Raw genomic sequence first — 25218 nt, 5'->3', positions numbered from 1 at the left:
TGGCTGATCACTTTGTAGCATATAGAGAGCAGGCAGTATGTGGGAAGAAAAAGCCTTGATGTGACAGTAAAGTCCCGAGGCATCTGAATAGTCATTTTAAAAGACAGCTCCTTCTAACAAACCACTCCAACAACAAAATGAACATAACATGCTCTCCAGCTAGAACAATGCCCTTCAGCTTGCATGGGAACATCTTATTGAAGGCTTCTTAAATTAGAACTGCAAATAACCAGCTGGAATGAGAATTTATGCAGGATTTTAATATTCCTTCCACCTTACCGTGCACTCAAATCTAGATCATCATCCGGCATGCTGTGTTTCTTAATCTGTCACATTGGTTACTGGCTATTGGTTATATATGGGGTTATTTCATGTTATTATCCTCCTGGCAATCCTTTGAGGCACGTTTGGCTGGAAGATGGAAACTCAGCCAAGGCCATCAGTTGCATGGCTGAAAGTAAATTTCAGTCCATGTCTCCCCAGTGCAAATTCAACACAGTGCCTTATGCCAGTGACTGGAAAGCAGTGGTCTACATACTGTGGAACTCCAGCTTCCATCAGCACCAACTAGCATGGCGGGTTGGTAAGAATTATGGGAGTTGTAGACTAGTAGCATGTAAGAGCAAACTGATTCCTCAGCTCTATCTGTGTAGCACTACACTGACCATATTGCATACTTGCTGGATGAATGCTGTAATTCTTTACATCTAAGATAATATGGTAAAGGTAAAGGTTCCCCTTGACATTTAGTCCAGTCATGTCCGACTTTAGGGTGTGGTGCTCATCTCTGTTTCCAAGCCGTAGAGCCAGCATTTGTCTGTAGACAATTTCCGTAGTCACGTGGCCAGAGTGACTAGACACGGAATGCCGTGACCTTCCCACCGTGGTGATACCTATTTATCTACTCGCATTTTTACATGCTTTCGAACTGCTAGGTTGGCAGGAGCTGGGACAAGAGACGGGCGCTCCCTCCATCGCATGGATTCGATCTTATGACGGCTGGTCTTCTGACCTTGCAGCACAGAGGCTTCTGCAATGTAACCCGCAGTGCCACCACACAATAATAATTATGTGCCATCAATTTGATTACAACTCATGGGAACCCTCTCCATGGTTTTCCACATACAGAATATTCAAAAGGGGTTTACCATTTCCTTCTTCCTGGAGCAGTTCTGGGACTGTGCAGCTTGGCCATGGCTACACAGGTTCGCTGTTCTCCCTGGACAGACAATGGGGAAATTGACTCCCAACCTATGCTCCATAGCTAGATGCCTAAACCACACAGCTCTATAGGGAATATTTTTTAAAAAATATCTGTAATGCCTAGGGAACAGAGCTAAAAAACAACACTTGTTGTTTTCTTGAGATTATTGGTTTAGCAACCGGCTGATGGAGTCTGAGAGATGTCAATTCTACAATTTCTCCAAGAACTTGTAGGACTAATCTATCAGGGTGGGCATGGCACCAATGATTGAGCAAAATTACTACTGGGTAGGGGTGGAGCAAAAACAAAAGAAAAGGAAAGAAAAAATAGAGTAGAGCTGCTACTTTTTTGTCTGTTTTTGTGTGGCTCTCCTTTCTCTTTCCCTTTTTCCCTCCTTCTCTCCACCTTCCCAGCTGTTCCCCGAAGTCTAGACTGATCATTTGCAGAGGACGTTTGAAATTAGGTCACAAGTTGCTAGCCCCTGCTATCAGGAATGGAATTTGCAGGGGATGATTGGTTCAGAAAGTAGCATGTTTGCACCTCATTTTGAGAATCTCCACGTTTATGGGATTGACAGCATATTTTGCAGAAACAAAATGTGCACGCAACGGCGCACACATTTTAAAATGCAAAGGACTAAAAAGGGCAGTATTCTAGAAACATGGACACAAATGTTTTAGTCGGGAGTGGAAATGAGTTGAATAGGTGAAATATATATATACATAAACACACACATTAAGGAAGGCACAGGAAACTTGTGATTAGATTTCAGTGCGGGAAGAAAAGGAGTCTTCTGACCTGATAACTATACTGGGACAAGAAACATGGCAGGTGAGATATAGGGAAATAGTACAGAAATCCTCAGTTTTGTCCTTACCATCTATTCAAACTTTCATGGGAGTAACTCTGGACTCTATGGGCCTTACAGTCTGAGTAGAAACATTTAGGATTGCACTGTAGATCACTTTTGGAGTATAGCAGAAAGTTAATAAATAACAGTATGTTAGCAACAAAATCTACTTTATTGTCAGGAAGATCGTTTTTCCTACTTTCTTTTCCCATTTCCTATTTATTATAACATGCCAGAAATAAACAGCATTGAAGAAACAAAGATTTCCTTTTATTGTTAACTTCATCCGTAAAAAAATTATTTGATGAACAATGGAATGTAATGGATTCATTTTATCCATCAAATTCAATGATTTGATGAACATTTCCATTGATTGATTTCCTGGTCAGAGCAATTAAAGCGTACAGTCCATTTCAATCTGTAGATTCCATCAGCTGAATCCTGGCATTTGAAATAGGCTCATGGGCTTAGGGAAAATGAGCCCTTTCTGAGCCTCAGACCCAGAAGTCTTTGCCATGTTCAGCTTTCATCTCAGAAGTAAGGGCAGAGGTAAATTATTCTGCATTACTATGTTATCCTCCCTGTAAGGAGCTCAAGATAAGATCTCTGGTTGGTCTCCCACTTTCCGTTTACAATGCCAACCAACTCTATTAGTAGGTTCAACTAACGTGTACAACTAGTCCAAAGTCATTCAGCAAGCTTTATCATGACTCTTTAAGAATGTGAACCTGGCCTCCCTAGTGCATGCTAGCAATTGTGAATGAGCCTTTAGTTTTAATGAACTCTTCTATGGGCTTGTTTCACTGGGTGGAATTCTATTATGTATTTATCCAGGCATTAACTCAATCATGTGATTCGGCATGCAACAGCAAATACCCACACTCATTTCTTAATTTAGAGCAATTTGCTACTGAGATTTACATGAACTGAATTGTATCAATAGGAGTCTGACCATTATCATGTATTCTTACATCTTAAATGCATTTCACCAAATGATCCCCATTACTTCTGCTACCTGAAGCAGAGTTCCATCTCAATAACCCACACATTGAGAATTTAAATTACACTGTCCCAAAAGTTAACACAGCTGAGTGATCAGGTGTGTTGCAGGAGATACTGGACAGAATCTTTTTGTTTATCTGCGCCGATGTAAGTGTATCAGTGTAAATCTCAGCAACGAATTGCTGCTAGTTGAGAAGCTGCCATTTTGTATTTCACACAGCATGCCAGACCCATGACTTGGTGCACAGCGTGGTATACAAGTAGCAACATCTTAACCACTGCACTGAATATCAGGGCCTGTAAGCAGTAGGAATCTGACTGCCATCTCTGAAGAGGAATGCCTTTTCTTTTTGTATGTGAAAAAAGTTAGAATACCTCTTCTGAGATGAGAGTGGCCACCAGTAGTTTTTGGAAGGATTTATGTCAAAATAACTCACCATGCTTTATTAATTGTGGCACCGCTTACAGAACTGTGGGTGGACTGAAATTAAAGTTAGAATATCCCTAGTTTTTTATGCAGATTACCTCAATGGATTCTGGTGTGTTCTTCCACATTCCCATGGGCTCTTATATTGACAGAAAGAGGCCAGAATTAGGGATTGTGTGGAGAAATTTAATAGAATCATGAAGTTGGAAGGGGCCTATAAGGCCATCAAGTTCATCCCCCTGCTCAATGTAGGAATACAAATCAAAGGATATCTGCCAGATGGCTGTGCTGTCTAAATTTCAATTGAATGCCTCTAGTTTGGTTTGGTTTTATAAGAACTTCCCAGAATTCAACAACATATTTGGAATTTTCAAATGGGTAGGAAATGAAAGATTCATCCATGCATCTGTAGGATTGGAGTGCTGAAATCTGTAAATTCATCAGTCATTTTCAACCATGTTACTACCAGACTGGGGTTATCTTTTTTTCCTATGGGTTCATCATCTTGACATATAGACAACATGAAGAACATGGTGCCCCCATTCTGGGAATACCTCTGCTTCTGAGTGGGCCAAAACAAAAGCATATGTTTTGGCCAACTTTTGACTAATTTGGCAAATTAATAAATCACATAATCGAGATGGAAATAATTTGAGGCTTTAAAAATGCGAATGCAGGTGAAAAATAATCTGATACTTTTCCACCCATGGATGGAATCGATCCATGTGATGCATCAATGCATCTCCAAAAGGCATAGCCAGGTGAATGCATTATACAAATGTTCTTAATAAGCATCCAGGAGAGTGGACAGGCACCCCTCTTCCAACCTCTGGACAGCACGGGTACCACATGGGATGAGATAGGATTTTGTTTCTGTTCATTTAATGACAATTCACCAATATTTACAAATCACTTCATATTCAGGATGAAAAGAACCTGAGACATAAAACTTGAACTGTGGGACAAACTAAAACCAATATATTTGCTTCTCCAGACCCGTAGCTTTTAATGCTTCAATTTTAGAAGTCTGGCATTGTATCCCCTCAGGTTCATAACCTATTAATGTTGCCATTTCTTTCTTTTTTTTCTGAGAGGCTCCTCCACCTTAAGAGCTACATGGTAAGGAGGTATAATGGGATTCTCTTCATGTGGAGAACAACTGCATTTACTGAAATTGGGTGATACAAGTCATGGACCAGAGCACACCAGGCCCTCCTATCTTCCACTGCCTCCCAGAGTTTGGTCACATTCATGTTAGTAGCTTTGATGACACTATCCAACCATCTCATCCTCTGTCGTCTCCTTTTCCTCTTGCCTTCACACTTTCCCAACATCAGGGTCTTTTCCAGGGAGTCTTCTCTTCTTATGAGATGGCCAACGTATTGGAGCCTCAGCTTCAGGATCTGTCCTTCCAGTGAGCAGATTCCCATAATAGGGAAATATAAATGATTTCCTTCAGAACAGATAGGTTTGTTCTCCTTGCAGTCCAGGGGACTCTCAAGAGCCTCCCCCAGCACCACAATTCAAAACCATCAGTTCTTCGGCAGTCAGCCTTCTTTATGGTCCAGCTCTCACTTCCATACATCACTGCTGGAAAAACCATAGCTTTGACTATGCGGACCTTTGTAGGCAAGATGATGTCTCTGGTTTTAAAGATGCTGTCTAGGCGTCTTTTAATTTTGTGGCTACTATCACCATCTGTAGTGATCATGGAGCCCAAGAAGGTAAAATCTATCACTTTCTCCATATCGTCTCCTTCTATTTGCCAGGAGGTGATGGGACCAGTGGCCATGATGTTAGTTTTTTTTATGTTGAGCTTCAGATCATTTTTTGCACTCTCCTCTTTCACCCTGGTGAAACGTGGTGGCGCTGCGGGCTAAACCGCAGAAGCCTCTGTACTGCAAGGTCAGAAGACCAAGTAGTCGTAAGATCGAATCCAGACGACGGAGTGAGCTCCCGTCACTTGTCACAGCTCCTGCCAACCTAGCAGTTTGAAAGCATGTAAAAATGCAAGTAGATAAATAGGTACCACCTCGGTGGGAAGGTAATAGCATTCCGTGTCTAGTTGTGCTGGCCATGTGACCACGGAAGATTGTTTTTGGACAAACGCTGGCTCTACAGCTTGGAAACAGGGATGAGCACAGTGCCCTAGAGTTGGATACGACTGGACAAATTGTCAAAGGGAAGCTTTATCTTTACCTTTCACTCTCATTAAGAGGTTCTTTAATTCCTCCTCACTTTCTGTCATCAGAATGGTATCATCTGCATATCTGAGGTTGTTGAGATTTCTTCCGGCAATCTTAATTTCGGTAATTTCAGCCTTCCACATGATGTATTCTGCATATAAGTTAAATAAGCAGGGGGACAGTATACAGCCTTGTCGTACTCCTTTCCCAATTTTGAACTAATCAGTTGTTCCATATCCAGTTCTAACTATTGCTTCCTGTCCCGCATATAGATAGATAAGGTGGTCAGGCAACCCCATTTCTTTAACGACTTGCCATAGTTTGCTGGTCCACACAGTCAAAGGTTTTCAGATATACATACTAACAAGTCATGTGTGAATAAGTATTGTATGTGACCTATGAACTGTTGGCTAGCTCAGTGGTTTAAGGCATCTGGTTGGGAGTTTGATTCTTCACCGGGCCTCCTTGACAGGACCTGGACTCAGCGATCCATAGGGTCCCTTCCAGCTCTGCAGTTTTCAGATTATGGCAAGGATGGGTTATGTTCTTTCAGCCCATAGGCTGAATATCATTCTAGAAAAGCTATTGAGAAGAGAGAGAGAGGGAGCACATTCCCATGGTAGTTGGGGCTTAGTGCGAAATTGGAGAGCGGAGTGGAAAATACCAGCATATTTTAGTATAACATTCTTAATACTACTGTGTAAGTCATGGAAGAGGCTTTTCAACATTGTAAAAGGGAATAAAATCGACAAAAGCATGGTGAGGCCACAGGAAAACAGTGTGGGTATTTGGACAAATCTTGTGAGGCCAAATTTGGGACAACAGGGTGTTATTTTGACTTGTGGACGCAAGACCCCCCCACCCCTCATCTATAGGTTCTAAGGAGTACAGACTGATGGATGCATCGGACGCAGTCATTTAATTTTCCAAAGCTCCGCATACATTTCTACACTTTACCATCATATAGTTTCGTCATCACAATAGTCACATATGAAAACCCAGCATCTACCTCTTGAGCTGCCCGTTTTATATGTTTCCTCTCTGATTTTCTTTCATTAGCCTTAGCCACGTGACAGGGCTTCTGTGCTTTTCCCTGAGGAAAATACTGAACATCTGTGATTCTAATATATTAGATATTTGGTTAAGGATATCCCCCCCCCGCCCACCCACCCCCGATCTTCAGTGTATTTACAGGACAAGGTGAGCAAGGGAAAGTGTGTGTTGGGGGAACAGAACAGAAGAAAAAGAGGGGATCTGTTATTAACACAGAGAAGGCACACAAAAAAACACTTTGAAACAATTTCAGCAGAGAAACCAATCAAGAGATTTCTTTCTTTTTTTTCCCCCCTCCTTCCCCTGTGCAATTTCGCACAGGCATAAGGAAGGAGAACTGTAATCATATCTAATTAGAGTTAAAATAATGTTTCCCTTTGAAATCTTTAATTAGCTGTGTTTTATTACATAAACATTTTTGACACAGAGCACAGTATGCGCAAGGATGCCGGATACGTTGAGCCGTGTAAAGTTCTCGGGCGCCCAGTGTGTGGGCGAAAACCTGACAAGGCGTGCCTGTTCTTACCAGATGCCCGGGACTATCAGCCTATCCATGATGCCTGCTACAAAACAGCAGGCTGGCGTTTCAACCTTTGTTGCTTCTACCGAAGCTTCCCATCGCGCTTTCAATTTAGCAGCATCACAAGGAGACAAAAGAAGTTCTTTACAATATGCCTCAGAGTTCAGAGACAAATCTCATTTAAACTTGCTCAGCCTCTCATAACGTATTAGCTATTGTTGGGAGGCTGCATGTCCCCTGGCAAGATGCATTACAAGTTTGGGAGGGGGGAGAAAGGGCTGTCTCTTTCTCTCTCCCCCCCCCTTTGTTATTATTATTCCTCTCTCCCCTCCCTTCTTCTTCTTCTTCTTCTTTTTTTGTGCCCTTCAGTTTGATAAAATAAGAGACCAGATTTACTGGCAAACGTACAGCCGGCTTGTCAGAAGCTCGAGGCACAATTTAATTAACCTTATTACAAATATGGTTTTCTTGAAGATTACATCACAATCTGTTTTTTCCCCCCACATTGCCTGCTGCTGATTCAACGTATTCTGAGCTTTGGAGAATATGTTCATTTTTTAAAAGAAAGGTCAAGGTGTTAAAATATCTAAAAGTTTGTAGGGGTTTATTGCTGCGGGGGGGGGGGAGGCTTTCTGGTCTCGATTTATTCCCTGCTTCTCTTCACACATTTTCAGTGTATCAGTGTTTCTTATCTCTAGTGCCGGCTGTTCTCTTGTTTTAGGCCAACAGCGAGCCTGAATTATGGCATGTAGATTATGAGTAAGATGAAATCTACCCCCTTGTTACCCAGATCTGTTGCCATCTTCTTAGGCAGAAAATCTGGGGAGCATGTCAATTGTTCTTTCAGGGGGACTAAACCAGTTTGGCCAACTGGGGGTGGGGGCACTTAACTGCATCAATGACAGACATGTTTTTCACCATGTCCCTCAAATTACAGATTTCAGGAGCACGTGGGGGGGGGGGAAGGGGACCTCTTTAATTTTAAAAGTCAAAAGGGACTCCATCCAAATCACCTGACTACCACTCTCATTACACCTAGCAGTCTAGTGAAAAGATTGCGACCTGCCACATCTTGTAAAACCTCAAATGAAGAAGGTGGGGAGACAGAGATGGCCACGGCAACCCAAACTCCTTCAGGACCCATCCATCCAGAAACTGCATACCTGTGTTTATAGGGGGCAATTGCCTTCGCTTTAAAACAGCCTCCAACACCTAAGGAATTTTGGGTTAATTAGAATTATTTCCGCTTATTTTTCCTCACAGCAAAATCCAAGGTAAATATGTGCAGGTCCGTTCAGCTGAGGCAACTGTAGCGTTTCCAGTGGTGTTAAGAGAATTTTGATTTGACCAACATTTGCATGCCACATTCCATGCCATGTTTTGTAGAACTTTTAGGGACTATCTTTCCATAGTGACTGGTGGATTCTGGGAACTGTTGTTCTCAAAGACTCAGAATTATTTCATCTCCCTAAAGGAATAGCGTTCTCCTCTAGCAAGCATCTAGATACGTTCCGAGAGAGCTGGAAGTAATCTTAGTAAGTCTAATCACACTTCCCAAGGTAATTTTTGAAGAAAATGTTTCTTCACCCTAATGATCAGTGCAGAGACACTCTGACCTCAAGAGGTGGAACATCTCCCAGTCAGGAGACAAGGAGGAGCTGGTGAAAGTGATGGCGGATGTAACGAATGCTTACTGAAGTTTTCATCCTTGTTGATTTAGGCTGGCTCCCTTTGATGAGTCACCTCCACAAGGAATTTTAAAGGACTACAAGATGCCATACCTCCAAATGAGATTGAGACAAAAAGCTGATTAGTTGTTGTTGTTGCTGCTGCTGTTCATTTCAATTTAATAAGGGGGGGAAACTGACATCAGGACTATGACAATTTTCTACTTCAGAGCAATGGTTTTAAACCAACACAGCCTATTTAGAAAATTAAAAATCCGAGAAGATGGTGACAGGGAAAAGACTATAATCAAACCCCTGTTTTAGCTAACCTATGGTATTTCAGAAAGGCCTAGTGCCTGAAGCCATGGCTGTTCAATCCGGACACAGAATTTAATGGAGAGGGATGAGTAGTTCTAATGTTACTGGACTGCAATTCCCATCAACCTTAGCTAGCATAGCCAATGGAAAATAATGTTGGGAATTACAGTCCAGCCACATTTGCTGGGCACACCTTGTCTAGCACTATTTCACATGCATGTGTAATAAATCCCTCCTTAAAAAGTGATCTAAACTAGTGGCTGCTACTACATCATGCAGCATGAAGCTTGGAAGTAAGCAGTAGTGAATAATGTTGGAGTTTTATTTACAGACTTGTATGCTGCCTGTAGTTTGAGTGATTGGGCTGGAGGGATTATCTATCCAGCACTAACCAATTGTTCCTTCTAGCCTTTGATTTCAAAGAGTGACCTGCCTCCCTGCCTTCCTCTCTCTTTCCTGGGTTGGTGGAAGCTGTTTCTTTGTTTGCTGTTGATCTGTTCAGTTGCTTGCCAGTATGTGTGCAGTAAAGAAAGCAGTATAGCGAATCTGTAATTTCAAGCAAATGTAAGTAAATAAACTTTTAAAAAATTGTTTTCCTACAAATGTTTCAGAGCAATTGAAACATGGGTCCTTTGAAGGAGAAAGGTGGGATAAAAATATTTTAAATAAATAAATAAATAAACTTGAAATGTCAGTTAAGAGAAAGGGGTGGACTCGGGAACTTAAAGCTAATCTTCTGCAGATCTCTAGACATCTACTGTGTATCAAAATGAGAATTTTTACCACAAATTCAAAACTTTGCAACAAATAGCACAATTACTTATAACTAGTTTTGGTTTGTTTGTTTGTATGTATGTTTTAGCAAGGGTGAGTAATAGCCTTTGGACTATGTGCAAGGAATACACAGAGTATTTTTTCATTGTTAACTATTGTGGTGTGGCAGTTAATGCAACTTGCAGATACAAAGTTATCTTTTTAGGTAAAATAACTGACACTTAAGTTACTTAAGTGCAACAAGTAACACATAAGTACTTTCAAAAGTTACTTTCAGGTGTTATAGAAGCATTTGGAAAATTTTTTTTTTTAGCTTTTGTGCCATTATCAGTTCTATCAAGCAAGGATAAATATGTCCTTTGGAGTTTTATAAATATTTCCAAGATTTAAGATTACAATTGGCCACTAGACAAAACCAGAGAGTATTCTGCTGCATTTTCTCCCTTTTTATAATGACAAGCAATGCATTAATAATGTGCAACACAAGAAATTACTTTTATGCATAATTGCAGGTGGCTGCCAAGAAGCAAGGAGCAACACAACCTTTTTAAAATGTAATGTGCTGAACTCTGATGTAGCAGCAAATTCTGTACATTAAACATACACTGTGTCTTGAACGTACTGCCAATGAACCTCAGGGCAACACTTGCAAGATTGGCTGATACATGGAGAAATGAAGAATCTGAACATCTGTCACTCTGATACATTTGCCCACTGCTTTTACAAACTATTATAACAACTGTGGTTTGTACAGCTAAAGTTTTGATTAAATGTAAAGAACCTCAAAAAGGTCTAGTCAGCCACCTTGAAGGTTATTAAGGGTTAGTACCTGAATAGCAGCAACTTTCTACACTCTGCTAAGACACACCTTTCTAATTAATCATTAATTTGTCCACTTCTATGTCTTCTTTTATCCAGAGCTGATGATTCACATTCTCCTGTTTTTTTATATATGTATGTGGCCACTTGGGTTGTCCCCCTTAGTTACTTTATCTAAACAAAAACAAGAGAGAAAGCACTCTTCACTCTTACTCCTAAGAAGAGTGCTTCAGCATTTCATATTCTGTGTTTTTCAGTCCTATGTGGGCCAAACCAGATGAGTGCACCGTATTTCACAAAATAGATTTTTTAAAAAATCCATTATGACATTTTCATTTTATAGCAACTCCACTGGTTGCCAAACTGTTTGTTGGCACAATTCAAGCTGCTGGTTTTAACCTAAACAGCCTTAAATGGCTTGGGTTCAAGCTATCTAAAAGACTTGATCTCCCTTTATGAGCCTGCCAGGATATTAAGATCACCAGGGCAGTCTTTTCTCTCTGTCTCACTATCCTCACAAGTGCACCTGGTGGGGACACAGGAGAGGGCCTTCTCCGTGGCTGCTCCCAGGCTGTGGAACTCCCTCCCACTGGAGGCCATTCTTGCTGTCCTTCCACCAACAGACAAAGATCTTTTTCTTCAGGCGGGCTTAGTGACAGACCAAGTTTGCATTTTGTTGCTTCTAAATTTGTTTTAGTGATGCTTAACCTGACATTCTTGATATAATGTTATTAGTTCATTTATAAGTTGAATAATTCACTGTTTTCAGCTTTTAAACTGTTTTTCTTTACAGTGGACCCTCGACTTATAGAATTAATCTGCATTGGAACGGTGGCTACAGGTCAAAAAGTATGTAGGTCAAGGCTCCATTGACCTACAATGCATTGAAAACTGGTTAATCCGTAACTGGCCGTTTTTGTTCCATTTTTTTTCCCTGGTCTGTAGATCAATACTCCGGCTGCAAGTCGAACCTAAATTTTGCAGCCAGAGAAGTCTGTAACTCGAAAAGTATGAAAGTGGAGCCGTCTGTAAGTCGAGGGTCCACTGTATAAGTTGCCTTGGGTCCTTTCTTAGTAGAAAGGCGGGGTTACCCTCCTGAGCGTCCGTAAGCAAGTTAAAACCTGGCTTTTTACCCTGGCCTCACCCTTTTGTAAAATTATGCTGGTCCATTGCCTGCCATCCTATGTCCCAGACGGGTGATTTTATGAGGGGTGGGGTAAGGTTTTGTTTGTTTTCTTTTAATATGTTTTATATGGTTTTAATATTTTTTTAGCTGTAAGTTTTATAATAGTTTGTAAGCCTCCCAGAGTAGTAGCATGCTCATTAAATGGGAGGAGTGAGTATGTATGTATGTATGTATGTATGTATGTATGTATGTATGTATGTATGTATGTATGTATGTATGTATGTATGTACGTACGTACATACGTACGTACGTACGAACAAACAAACAAACAAACAAACAAACAAACAAACAAACAAACAAATACTTTTTGTTTTCCATTCCTTATCCTATACTAAGTTTCACTTTCTCCCAGCCACAGTGAAATAAGTGGATGTATTCCTTAACTCAGTAGCTCCCAAGCTTGGGTGCTCAGATGTCCTTGGACCTCAACTCCCAGAAATCCTGACCATCAGAGTTTTAGTGTAAAAACAACTGGAATCCCAAGGTTAGGAACCAGTATCTTAACCCCAAAGATCTGTTTCTTATAAAATCACATCCAGTATGTATGTAAAGTTGCAGGTGAAAAGGACAATTTGGTATTAGACTAAAGAGTGTTTCTACCATGGGTTAAGATTGTTTTGATGATCATTATTTTTTTTTTCTTTTCAGCTCTGCAAACAAGAAGGAAAAGCCTCCACATTGAGATGACTGAATGGTTTAAAGTGGTTTTGTTTTACGTTTTGCTTTTGGGTATTTTTGTTTGTTTGTTTTGCTCAAACTAATTAATATGGAGGTCATTCTAAATTTATCATAGACAGAGGCTCTGAATGCTCTTTACTGTGACAAACACAAACTATGAAATCATTTCAAAACACAGCAAAAGGCCTTGATCCACTAGGAATCCACATGCCATTATTCATCTGGGTTGTTTTTTTTTTATGGAGAAACAGAAGCAAATGTTTCGCATATCAAGAGTAGCCACTTAATCATCACCATAAATATATAAATAAATAGACCCAACAGGACTGTGATTTGCATTACATTTTCTAATGCTAATTTGTATGAATCAATGCCAAATTAGACATAATTACTATAATTTAAATAGAAAGACAATGCATTTCGCCATGGTGGAGAAGACTGGGAAACAGGTGACCAGCTTAGTTTGCTGTCCAGCTGACAGGACAGACTTTAAAGTCTCTGCCTCCTCATACAGTCCTCTTTCAACCAGACCTAGGTGGGATGGTCCTTCAAATAAGATCTGTTTTCTGATAGCTCTTAAATAAGAGAACTCACTTGTGTAAAGTAGAACACACGGCCTCCCTACATGTATCACTGGTGGAGCTTTGAGAAGCACAAATGAGGTCATCTAATTGTTCACAAATAGCAGCTACAATGTGTTTTGATTTTCTAGTCCCTTCTTCTTTCCTTCCTTGCTTTAACTACTAGACAGCTCACAGTACAAACAAGCAAGCAAGCAAAAGGATTATATTTGGATGATGGGGCACAATGTAAACTAGTAAAGGGTGTATTCTAAGAAGATAAGTTCCACCAGTTTTTTTAATTCTCTGATTGAAAAATTGTTTCAGTCCCCATAAGCATCTGGCTTTCTGAATTTGGCAGATTCCGCAAAAACAACAAAGCTCAACATGGAAATTCAAGCCTATCTTTTCTTTCATGTATATTTCTGTAGGTACTCCTCTGAATGTTCACAATATTTGTGTGTGTATTCTCTCAAATGTGATGCCTTTTTGTATACTAAGTACAAAGATGTGCAATTTTGTGCACACATCTCTTAGCACCATTTTTTTATTGTCAACATATAAATTTTCCTGCTACGAAAGTACATCCAAATTTTCTCATGAACTCAGTGGGTCAGAATTTCATCAGTTTCTATAATTTTTGGTAGTAATTTCAACCCAATAGAAGCGAATGCACAATTATAGCTTGAAAATAACAAGTTAAGCTGGAATCTTTCGGAAGCAAACCATACGCTGCTCATCTAAGTGAAAGATGTTTATCAGGGCTTGATCACTCATTATGCTATAGATGAGTGGTTCCAAATATAGATGGGCACTTGCCATGGTTCAGCAGTTCAGCACAGTTTGGTGGATTAGGCCCACAGGTGCTGCATGGGTGCTCCCGATACTGTGCCTCGCCTCCTCTTGCAGGCACCCACTCAGAGGAGGAGGCAGGGCAGGGAAGTTCACAGTGTGTCATGAGTTCAGCTGAAGATCCAGAACCTGAGGGGTTAAGTACGAAAATGCTGAGCGATTAGAAGCAGAGACAGCTGAATCACCACCAGATTCTCCTCTCCCAGTAGACAGGCTGAGGACTAGACTTCAGCAACGACTCATGACGCAAAGGTCAGAGGATCGCCTGAATGCTGCCCGCAGAAACATCAGGTCAGCTAGTCCTGAGTTTTGACAGGATGGAAGGCTTCCAGCAGTTCAATGACCGTTTTGCTATATAATCAGCTCCCAGACGGCTGGGAAACTCGTGGAAGCAACAAGTCAGTACTCTGGCTTGCATCCACACTCCTGATTATCTTGAACCTTGTTCTCTGGAGCCTTGGATTACATTGTGTGATTTGGCTAGAACAAAGGTGAGCAACGTCCAAGGATTGGAGGAAAGGGCACAATCACTTCATACTGTAGGTACAACCTCCAGCAACCCATTCTCCTACTATTATAAATATTTCTTTCTTTTTACAAGGGCTGAATTCTTGGTTCTGCAGCTCACCATGTGCAGTGGTGAGGACATCATAAGCTGTGGCTAATGGTCCCTGATTAATCCTTTGGCAATTTCAGCGTGTGTGTGACTTTGTTGCATTGTGTATCAATTGTAGCAGAGACTTGCCTTTAATCAGTGGCCATTTGCCACCAATTTTGACTACATCATCATCCCTGCGCATAGAAGCATGGCACAACAAAATCCAGCCATTGTGTATAAGAAAAAGAAGTTGTTGCAGCTTGTAATCAAAGAAATGGCTGTTGGTGGTCCAGCTGGCCTTTGGGCAATGTGGAGCTGGCCCTTGATATAAGGGCCTAGGCCAAATTAGTACTCTTGCCATAGGCTCATTCATGATGAATGATGATGGAACTGCTATAAAAATCACAGAAACAATGATAGCCTCCTTCTGGACCCCACAGCAAAGCCATTCACATGTCAAAACACTGCTCCCATCATCACTCCATTTTAACTCCTGGGTTACTCTCTGCTCTGTTGTGGGAAAGGCCATCTTTTCTACACGTAGCTCAGTTCTAATGAAGACCTTCTCATGACAACGTGTGAGATTTATGTGACAAGTTTCTAATAAAATCAGTTGACTTCCCATGCTTTGTAAAGACTTATTTCAGGAGCAACAGAGAAGCTCCACCATTGGCTCACATCCTTCCATTTCATTTTCGTTTTTTGGTGTTTTGTTTTGATTTTTACTTTGGAGGGGAGAACAAAATGTCATTACTGTTGAAATACACAGCAGCAGGAACTGAGGGCCTTGTTTCTCTCCACCACTCTTATCGGAACCCTCCACGGACAAAACACCTGCTTTTGCTGGCATTGAAAGAATAATATCTGAGCCAGAAGCTTGGGCTTCTTTTCAGGGGTTGTGAAGGAGAGACTGACACACAGTACTGCCGGGGGGGAAAAGGAAGACAGAGAACCAGACTTTTTTTTAATGTTATTAAGGCTCTAAACTTTGGCTTGGTGGCCAGTAAATGTTTTAGCTGAAATCGGAAGAGCAACACAACCAAAAATGTTGGAATTTACAGGTGAATGCCAAGAATCCAGGATTGATTTCACTAATGTTTGGAAGATAGCAATCATTTTATCTAATTCCAAGGTTCTAGCATTGTCTATGCTACTGCACAAGTAGCCAAAACAGTACCATCCACCACACAAAGGGGAAATATGACTTTTTTAACATGGCAACTGGAGAATGTTTAATCAGGGCTATGTTTACTAAAATATTAAAATAAAGGTTCCAGTGCTTACCTATAAACTTCATGGTTTGGGACTCTAACGTGTTGGAGGATCTGGCCCCAGGGACGTCAACCAGGGCCATCACATCTTCCCAGGAAATGCTCACCAAGTTGACACATCAAGGAAGGCCAGGAAAACCTCTTTCAGAAGCCAGGCCTTCTTGGTTTTGACACCAGCCCTTTGGAATTGGCTCCTGTTGAACCCCTCCCTGCCCACATTCAGAACGTTGCTCAAGACACTGCTTTTTACAGAGGTCTTTGAGAGCAACCTTACATAATTCTGTCTTTATGGGCTGATGCCCTGGCACCCCTTTTCTTGTAATGTTTCTTTATTTGTTATAGTTGTGCTGTTGTTGTATTGTCAGATTCATTGTTTGTTAACATCCTACGCTGTAGTTGGCAACCAAGAGTAAAGTGCTGCCCGCTACAGCTATGACATTGATCAGAGCACAACTTCCTGGTACAATTCCCAGGTAAATCACAAGGGCACCCACCCAAGGGCACTTAACTGAATACCCTCAATCTTCATAAATTTCATGGTGCAGTGGTTAAACTGCTGTGCTGCAGATAAGACTGCTCACAACGTGAGTTTGATCCCTATGGGCTCAGGTAGCTGGCTCAAAGCTGAGTCAGCCTTCCATCCTTCTGAGGTCAGTATACTGAGTCACCAGCTCACTGAGGGTGAGGGCAATGTGTAGTCTGTATAACTACATTATGAACCACCCAGAGAGTGTTTTAAGAGCAATTGGGGGGGTATATAAGCAACACATTTTGCTTTTTGCTTTTTGCTTCTTGCAAATACAGTCAACCCTCGACTTACAAACGGCTCGAGTTACAAACATTTCGACTTACAAACCACTCTGATAGAAAAATATTGACTCGACTTGCACACTTAGATTCGAGTTACAAACAAAAAAAAACATGTTTGAGGTGGGGAAAGCATGAAGTTTGAACTTTCAGTTAACCGTTGGCCAGTGAAGAGGGTGCTTATCTACTTCCTCGCTCTTCCCAGCGTTTTGAGAGTGGGTTTGGAGACAGTCTTCAGACTGCCTGGTACTACCTGGTACTGCTGGTATTGCCTGGTACAGTGCGGTACGGACTGTATTTTTATTTTTTGGCGCTTTTTTAATTTTTGATTTTTGGATTTTTAAAAGGTGTTCCCTCCCTCCTTTGCTGCCCCCCCTTTCCCCAAAAGGTGCTTGTATTGGCTTGTCTTGATTTAAAAGGTGCTTTTCAAGGTGATCTGTTGTCTGAAAGGTGCTTGGTTTTTTCCAGAAGGTACTTGTCTTGGCTGAAAATGTGCTTTTCAGGGTGTTCTGTTGAAAAGGTGTCTGTTCCCTCCTTCTCTCCCTCATTTCTTTCCTTTTTTTTTAACCTAAGTCATCTTAGATTAAAAGGAAAAAAAGAAAGAAATTCTGCCCCTAGTGGTAGGAACGGATTAACCGGCTTTGCCTTAGTTCCTATGGGAAATGCCCCTCAACCTAAGAACCAAAAACAGCCGGAACAGATTAATTGGTTTTCAGTGCATTCCTATGGGAAATGCTGATTCGACTTACAAACTTTTCGACTTACAAACTGCCTTCCAATACGGATTAAGTTTGTAAATCGAGACCCCACTGTAAATGGCATTGCTAGTGGGCTGCATTTGGATTCCAAGATCATAACTTGTGCAATTTTGGGGTAATCTAAATGTTACACCTTCACCCCACCCTACCCTGAGATCAAATTAACTTCACAGCTTGGAAAAATTACTTTTGAGGAGTACAACTCCCCCAGTTCCCCTACCAGCTACCTGGGGGGATCATGGAAGTCCTAATCTTCAAAGATAAATTTCCTAGTCTGATTAATCTATAAGAGATATCCATGCAAACAATCTCACCACGTAAAGAACTGAAATGTGGTCATATTTGGAAAGAGACTTTCAGGTAAACAATCTCTAATTTTATTTAACATGTTAAATGAACTTCTTTTCACTTTTGGTAGCTGCTTGAGAGGCGATGTTACACAGGAAACATTTCTGGTGACACAGCAAATGGGAGCAGGAGAATGCCCCTTTCACAAAGGGGCACCCATAGAGCAACTGGGGGCACATTATGACATTGTCATTTGAACACCTGTTTGTGCAACGTCTAGTTGGCTTTGGAAATGCAAGAGGAAAGGCACTCCGGTCAGTTAATTTCTCCCCTGATTGGTTGGGCATCCTTCAGTCTCGAGATACTATGGTAACGTGCTCTGTATGGAGGAATTGGAACAGCGTCTAGTGTGGCTGAGAAGGCCAATTCGAGAGTGACAATCCCTTCCACACTGAAGACAAATACAATCTGTCCCCTGTCCAGCTCCCTGATTTTGCTGCTTTCGGGACTGCCTCTTTGCCTCGTCCTGCTGGACAAGGGTCTCTTCAAATTGGGAGAGGCCATGATGCACCACCTGCCTCGAGGCTGAAAACTCAGATGTCAGGGTTCCCATCTGTTGAGGTCCATTCCCAAGGCCTTCAGATCCCACTTGCAGATATCCTTGTATCACAGTGTGGTCTCCCTCTGGGGCGATTTCCCTGCACTAATTCTCCATACAGGAGATCTTTGGGAATCTGACCATCAGCCATTTTCACGACATGCCCGAGCCAACGTAGACGTTGCTGCTTCAGTAATGTATACATGCTGAAAATTCCAGCTTGTTCTAGGACTCTTCTATTTGGGACTTTGTCCTGCCAGGTGATAGCAAAAATGCATCGAAGGCAACACATATGGAAGGTGTCAACATCACACAGGAAGGGAGACATTCAGAAACAGTGCAAAACAACTACCCACCCATCTTGGTTCAAACAAGTGGTGTTAGGTTCAAAGAAACATCTGCTTATTTTTTAATTGGTGCTGTTTGTGTGGGCTGAACCAGTTCTGCTCTACCCATGGTAAACATACCTTCCAGTGGCTGTCAGGCATATTTTGTGGTCTTTTATTTGCCTTTTCATTTTATGAAGTCACATCTCATACCCAAATAATGTAATCTCTAACATGATACCTAACATGGCAGAGAATCAGCTTCCCTCTCCTCCACTTCCATTCCGCTTCAGTAATATCTGAAGACAGAATCCAGATGAATAATGCCTCTGCTTTTCACTCCAGGCAAGTCTCTGCATCCAAGTCTCCGAGTCTTTGGTACCAAGTCCCAAGTCCCAAGTCCCAAGCTCCAAGAAAAAAGGGAGGGGTGGGTTCCAAATCACAAGTCAAGATCGATTCACTGAAAAAAAACACCTGACTTGCGTCCAAGTCAAGTCACTGGTGCAACTTAAGCTCTGCAACTGAAGTCTCCATCCCTGTTTTACACTAGTGTAATCTTTTTCAGGATCAACAATACTAGTGTAGGAATAATATTTGGGAACAAGGGAGAACTTGATGTGATCCCCCAATTCACTTCTGCAAAATGGCTCTTGAGGTTTAGGTCAAAAGGAAGGTAACGGTAGATGTAGATACTTGTGGTCTGAATAGTCAATATGATTGCTGGTACTATTGAAACTGCTGTTGAAAGAAGGGTTTACACACATTATTAAAAACAATGAGGATTCTGTCCAGAGTCATTTGAAGTAAGGACTGATAAAATGTATACGGGTTGCCCTTTGCCTGCTCTGGGGGACCTCCTCTCATGTGTATAGAACTGTTGGAGTGAACCATGATAGTGACTTCAATCCCATAGGATGGGTACCGTGTACCTATTTCTGAGAACTATACAAAATTGCTCAGAGACTTCATTCTATCAAATTCAAAGCTAACCCAACCCATGTGAGGCCGTATGATTTTGCCAAGCATGAATATAAGGCTAAACATATCTTCATTGTTCCATGTCCCTCCAACTTTCAAGCTCCTCACACGCCTCAGAGCCTCCACTAGGCCTACATTTCTTCAACACAGGTGTGCTTTGATTATCTACACAACAAGGAACTGCTTCACCAAAAATGGGGGGACTGTCACTAACTTCTCCAAGGACTGACTAACCCAGATAACGGGAATCACCACCCCTAAACCTCCTATGGCTAAAGAAGTCGTTTTTCAGGGCCCACCCACCTTTAATGTAAGCAAATGAGCTCTGAAAATATTCACCAGTGTCAGGCATGCTGTGAGCATTTCTCTTAATGAGACCATAAGGATGCAAGTAGGAAGAGCTATTTCAGTGGGTCTAAGGCGATAATAGCCAACATTCAAAGATAATTTTACCTAAGTGTAAGTTGGAGGAAAGCTAACCGCTGAAAGCCAATTTAAATGGAGACAAGAGAAATTAAGGCCTACCAGCCATTTCAGCAAACAAGACAGCTTTTTGAATGTAGCCTAAAGCCAACAGTGAAAGTACTTCCAGACTCAAACTTTGCTATTGCGAGGCCATGGCATTCTCAAACACGCTCTCCTATATTGTGGGCCAAGATGGACCACCATCCAGAGCATCAACTAGAAGCAGACTTGCTTACTTTCAGCAAGGTGCATATATCGCATGCTTTCAAATCAATACCTGATCCTCATCAGATATTCCTTGTATGGTGGCCCTGAAGTCAGTCAGTCAGTCTGTCTGTCTGTCTCTCTGTCTCTTTCTCTCTCTCTGTCTCTGTCTCTAATCTATCAGCCGCCTTCAATACAGAGACAGTAGCAAATTCAGCAGGAGGTCACCAGCTCATAATATTTCCCTCAATGGTGAAAGGGATTAAATCAATAAAGAAAGCCTGAGATTTCCTGTGCAGGGCTGTTAAGGATAGGACTAGCAATCGGCCTGAACTGTCCTGATTATTTTACTGGCCCAACAGATGTTCTGCAGTTCAAAACAAACAAACAAAAACCAACCCCCCCAATGGGCACTCACTCAGAGGCAGCACTCCAGATTCCCTCCTCCAGGTGCTGCCTCTGAGTGAGCATCCACTGGTGAAGGCAGGGCTTGGAAGTGAATCCCTAAATTGGTAGTTTGTGCCCATCTCTAGATCAAATCAAGTCTGAACTATTTATGTAGGCAAAAAAGTTGAACTTAGGGCATCATGAGAAGGCAGGATTCTCTGGAAAAGACCATCATGCTGGTAAAGGCTGAAGATAGCAGGAAACGAGGAAGAAAATTTTTGAGATGGGTTGACTCCCTAGATGAACCTACAGGTTTGAATTTGCAAGAGCTGATCAAGGCTGTGGAGGACAGGACATTCTGGAGGTCACTCATTCATACGGCAGGATGTTGGCAAGTCTTTGGGTCGGATCCCAAGTTTGAATCTGAGTCTTTGGTATGAAGTACCAAGCACCAAATCTGAGTCCCTGTTTAAAACAAGCTCTTCCCCCCCCCAAAAAAAGGGGAGGGCTAGGTGGGTTCTGAATCACAAGTCAAGTCCAAACTGTTGAAAAAAAGAGAAAGAGTTGAGTTCAAGTCAAGTCATCCGTGTGACTTAAGTCCAATTTGACAGCGAGTCCCGCGACTTGAGTCTCCACTCTGGTCATAGCGTGCCATAAGTCGGAGTTGACTTGATGGCACATAATAACAACAACATAGAACAATTTCAGAAAGGCCAGCAAGCAATTGGATTTAGATAAAAGAAAGAAGCTGAGATGAGTATAGAAAAGCTAGATCGCAGCCTACTGACCCAGCCAATCAAAGCCCATTTAAGAATACAAGCATTCATTGACAGTTATATATGCAGTCAATCCTAGTAGTGTAGTGAGCTAATTAAGCTAGATAACAAAGAGAAAAGAAAATTCTAGAACATAAATCCTAGCTAGTCTTTCATCATTCCCGGCACTGATGTGAAGTTGCAGGTCTCGCAGCTGCAAGGGAATATATAGCGTGTGGTGACTTTCCCTAGTATCAAAATATTTACATGTATTTATTTTTAAAACACAAATGCTTCCATCCTCTGGCCTGTGGTACAAAATGCAGGTATGCAGTGTGGGCATGTCACACTACAGTGGTAAAAGTAACTATAACTAAATAATTATGACAATGTAAGTTATATCACAAAAGGAGTGATTATCCTATGCCACATCACAATCACAATGTGGCTTAGTTATGCCCCAAATCGTTGCAAGAAGGAATTCATGACAAGTAACTGTTATTTGTAATGAGTTACTACCAAGCTGTCATGCTAACTTAAATGGAGTGAATAGATATCTGTTGAGCAGTCAGCATCAGAATCTTTGGTTGATAATTTCTGTTTTCTTTCAATGTTTTGTTCATTTATTTTTCATGTTCATCCCACAACAATGACAATTATTTTTCCCCCTCAAAAAGAGGCTAAGTAAAGCCAGATTTAATCCTATCCATATTATGCTGAGGCCTCTGTACCCCCACCCCCCCCGCCCATATAATACGCACTCAACTGGCCCCAACGCCACTTCACTCTCTCACACACACAAGCTTCAGGCTATAAATCTTATGAAGCCAGTGAACTGACACGCTGATAACATGAAAGAGGTGTCCATGAACAAGATGGCTTCATACCATCGCTGTTGACCCTGAACAAATCAGGGGCCGGCTTCCTTCACAGCCAACGCTTCTCCCCTTCAGTCACTTAACTAGCTAGATTGATGCTAGGGCTCGGAGACTGGCTAAGCATAATGCCTCTTGCTTTCACACCCTCCCTGTCTCTCCTCTCTACCCTCTTTCTCATCATCAGGTTACTTTGCTAAAAGGGGGTCAAACGCCTTGCCTTTAAAACAGACATTTGTACCTCTCTCTCTCTCTCTCTCTCTCTCTCTCTCTCTCTCTCTGTGTGTGTGTGTGTGTGTGTGTGTGTGTCTGTGAGAGAGAGAGAGAGAGAGGAAGGGAGAGAGAGGGAGAAATTTTGCAGTTTACTAGCAAGCAGTGCGAAACAGGCAGGCAGGAAAAGCCAATCTGGACCAGCCAAATTAGCAATATATTCTTAGTGCCAAAGAGGAGAATTTAGGAGGAGTCCAGAGAACTGCCTGAAGCGAAAGACGAGATGTTGCCGTCTGCTATTTCGCTTACAGGAGCCTCCTAGATTGGCCCAGCAATGGGACAGTAATATGCCCAAGGACAGCAGATTAACCTAAGAGTGTATAGGACAGGTCCCATGGGGCAAACACTCTGCCTATTCACATAAACATTGTAATACAACTGTGGTCTCACCGTAGTTCCTTCTGTGATGTGAGAAGAGATGTGAATACTCGCTACCATTCTCATTGTTGTTCATTTAGACTATCCCAACTTAACGAGCCAGCTTGACAATTAAACTGGGAAGCTCCACAAGTCTCCTTGACTCTAGTTGAGAGTGAAACAAGGAGCCATTTCTCCTCTCACACTGACATGGAGTATTCCCCCCTCCCCATGTTAAACGATACTAGGGGGAAACCCAAGCTCATTGGAAGCAATAATGGACTAAACACAAATGTGGAAAAGTGAGGACACCAACAGGTCTAGAATTCATAAAGCTCCACATCCCGCCCACCTCTGTCTCTCAATCCTACGTACACCACTGAGAGTAAATCCCACATCTGTTTAGACAACGTCACACTGTGAAATTACTTATCATTCCTGTGTAATTCTTCACAGAACTGCTGTAAGCTATGAACTGCTGGATAACCCAATGGTTTAGTTATCTGGCTATGGAGCCAAAGGTTGGGAGTCTGATTCCCCACTGGGCCTCCTTGATAGAGACTGGATTTGATGATCCATAGGATCCATCCCAGCTCTGCTATTCTAAGATTATTATTAAGATAACAGAACATAATATAAATGCTGAGGTATCAGATTATTTCCACTAAATTAGCTAGCAATCAGCTGTAACCGTCATAAAACTTTATAAAGAATACTGTGTGGTGTGGTGTGTGTGTGTGTGTTTTAAAAAAAACTCACCCTGAAAATTACATTTATAAATTTCATGCTCGGTTCTATGAACTGCATCCTTGGAGGTTGTTCTCCCTTCTCCGCTTTAAAATATGTCTTTTCGGAAACTTTTAAGACAAACTTTCATTCCCCTTAGTGTTTCCTTTAGCTACATCTTCAAGGCTGTCTTCACATGAAAGTAGGGGAGCAACAGAATCTGTCATCTTAACATCTTCAGTTTTCCCCAAGAGAAGTCCCTCCAATGCTAAACCAGTTGCTCAGCTGGGCAGTCAACGATGGAACATGGTGGAGCATGTGTGTGTGTGTGTGTGTGTGTGTGTGTGTGTGTGTGTGTCTGTGTCTGTGTCTGTGTCTGTGCGTGCGTGCGTGCGTGCATGCGTGTGTGTGTGTGTGAGAGAGTGAGTGAGTGAAAGTAACAGTGCTTGCTGTAGAAATTATTGAAAAACAAGAGCAAATAGTCTAACTGCAGTTCTCACATACTGGGTTTGGTAACATTGCTGCTCTACTTTATAGCTATATTTTATAGTATTTTACAGTGCTATATTTTATAGTTTAAATTGTGGGTTTAAAAGAGCTGTATGGGGAGCAAGGGATTGAAGTCAGATCTGCCATAAAGCTTTCGAAGAACAGGAGAATGACTTCGGATGTCAGCGAAAGAGTTCCACACATTTCCACGGACATACATATAACAGCCACTGTTGTCGTTGGGACTCAATTTTTCTCACCAAGGCAGGCTGTGTAAGCTTCATTTGCCAACAGTGTATGGGAAGTCCCTGCAGCCAGGAAACTCACTGTGACCTTTAGACTTAGGTATAGGAAACAGGGAGTAAAATTATCCCTTAACCTTGTCATCATATGTCAAGATGAAAAACCATAGTCATCCTTTTCACTCAGCAAGGTATTTTATGCAGCTGTAGACAAGAGAAGAGAATGTGAGCAACTTTTGGAGACATGAAGGAAGCTTGCACAAACAACATGAACCAGACTTTTCAGTGGATCAACTCTAGTGGATTCAGACTGATATGCAATATTTAAAAATAGGTAGTATAGGTAATTTTTGCCACCAATGGTCTCATTATACACCTAGAGATGGGTTATGCCAGTTGTTGTTACATGCCATCAAGTCAGAAAGAACTTATAACAACCCTGAGAGGATATCAAAGGGGTGGTTTTATTCCACCTCCCCAGTTTCCATGGGAGTTGGTATTTGAACCCAGGCCTTATGTGTCCTAGTCTGTCACTTGATGCATTACACCACACGGGGTATCAGCATTATGCCTACCCTGTTATAAAAGGAAGGCAAACAAATCATATTTAACATAGATTTTGCCATCATGGCACAATATGCTATTAGCATTTTAGATGCTTCATTTTTGCTTTCACATCTCAATATTTTGAATCACGTCAGTGGTTCTAGGAGAACCTCAGGACCTGC

At 41.6% G+C, this 25218-nt stretch overlaps 1 protein-coding gene across 4 annotated transcripts in view; it reads right to left on the bottom strand.

Moving 5' to 3' along the window:
- The window catches only part of SOX5 (SRY-box transcription factor 5), a 918192-nt gene that overhangs the window by 634645 nt on the left and 258329 nt on the right, over positions 1–25218 (bottom strand). The window lies entirely within an intron of this gene.

The sequence above is a fragment of the Pogona vitticeps genome, chromosome 5 (assembly GCF_051106095.1).
Source record: "Pogona vitticeps strain Pit_001003342236 chromosome 5, PviZW2.1, whole genome shotgun sequence".
Lineage (NCBI taxonomy): Eukaryota > Metazoa > Chordata > Lepidosauria > Squamata > Agamidae > Pogona > Pogona vitticeps.
This window is presented reverse-complemented; position numbering and strand designations above follow the sequence as displayed.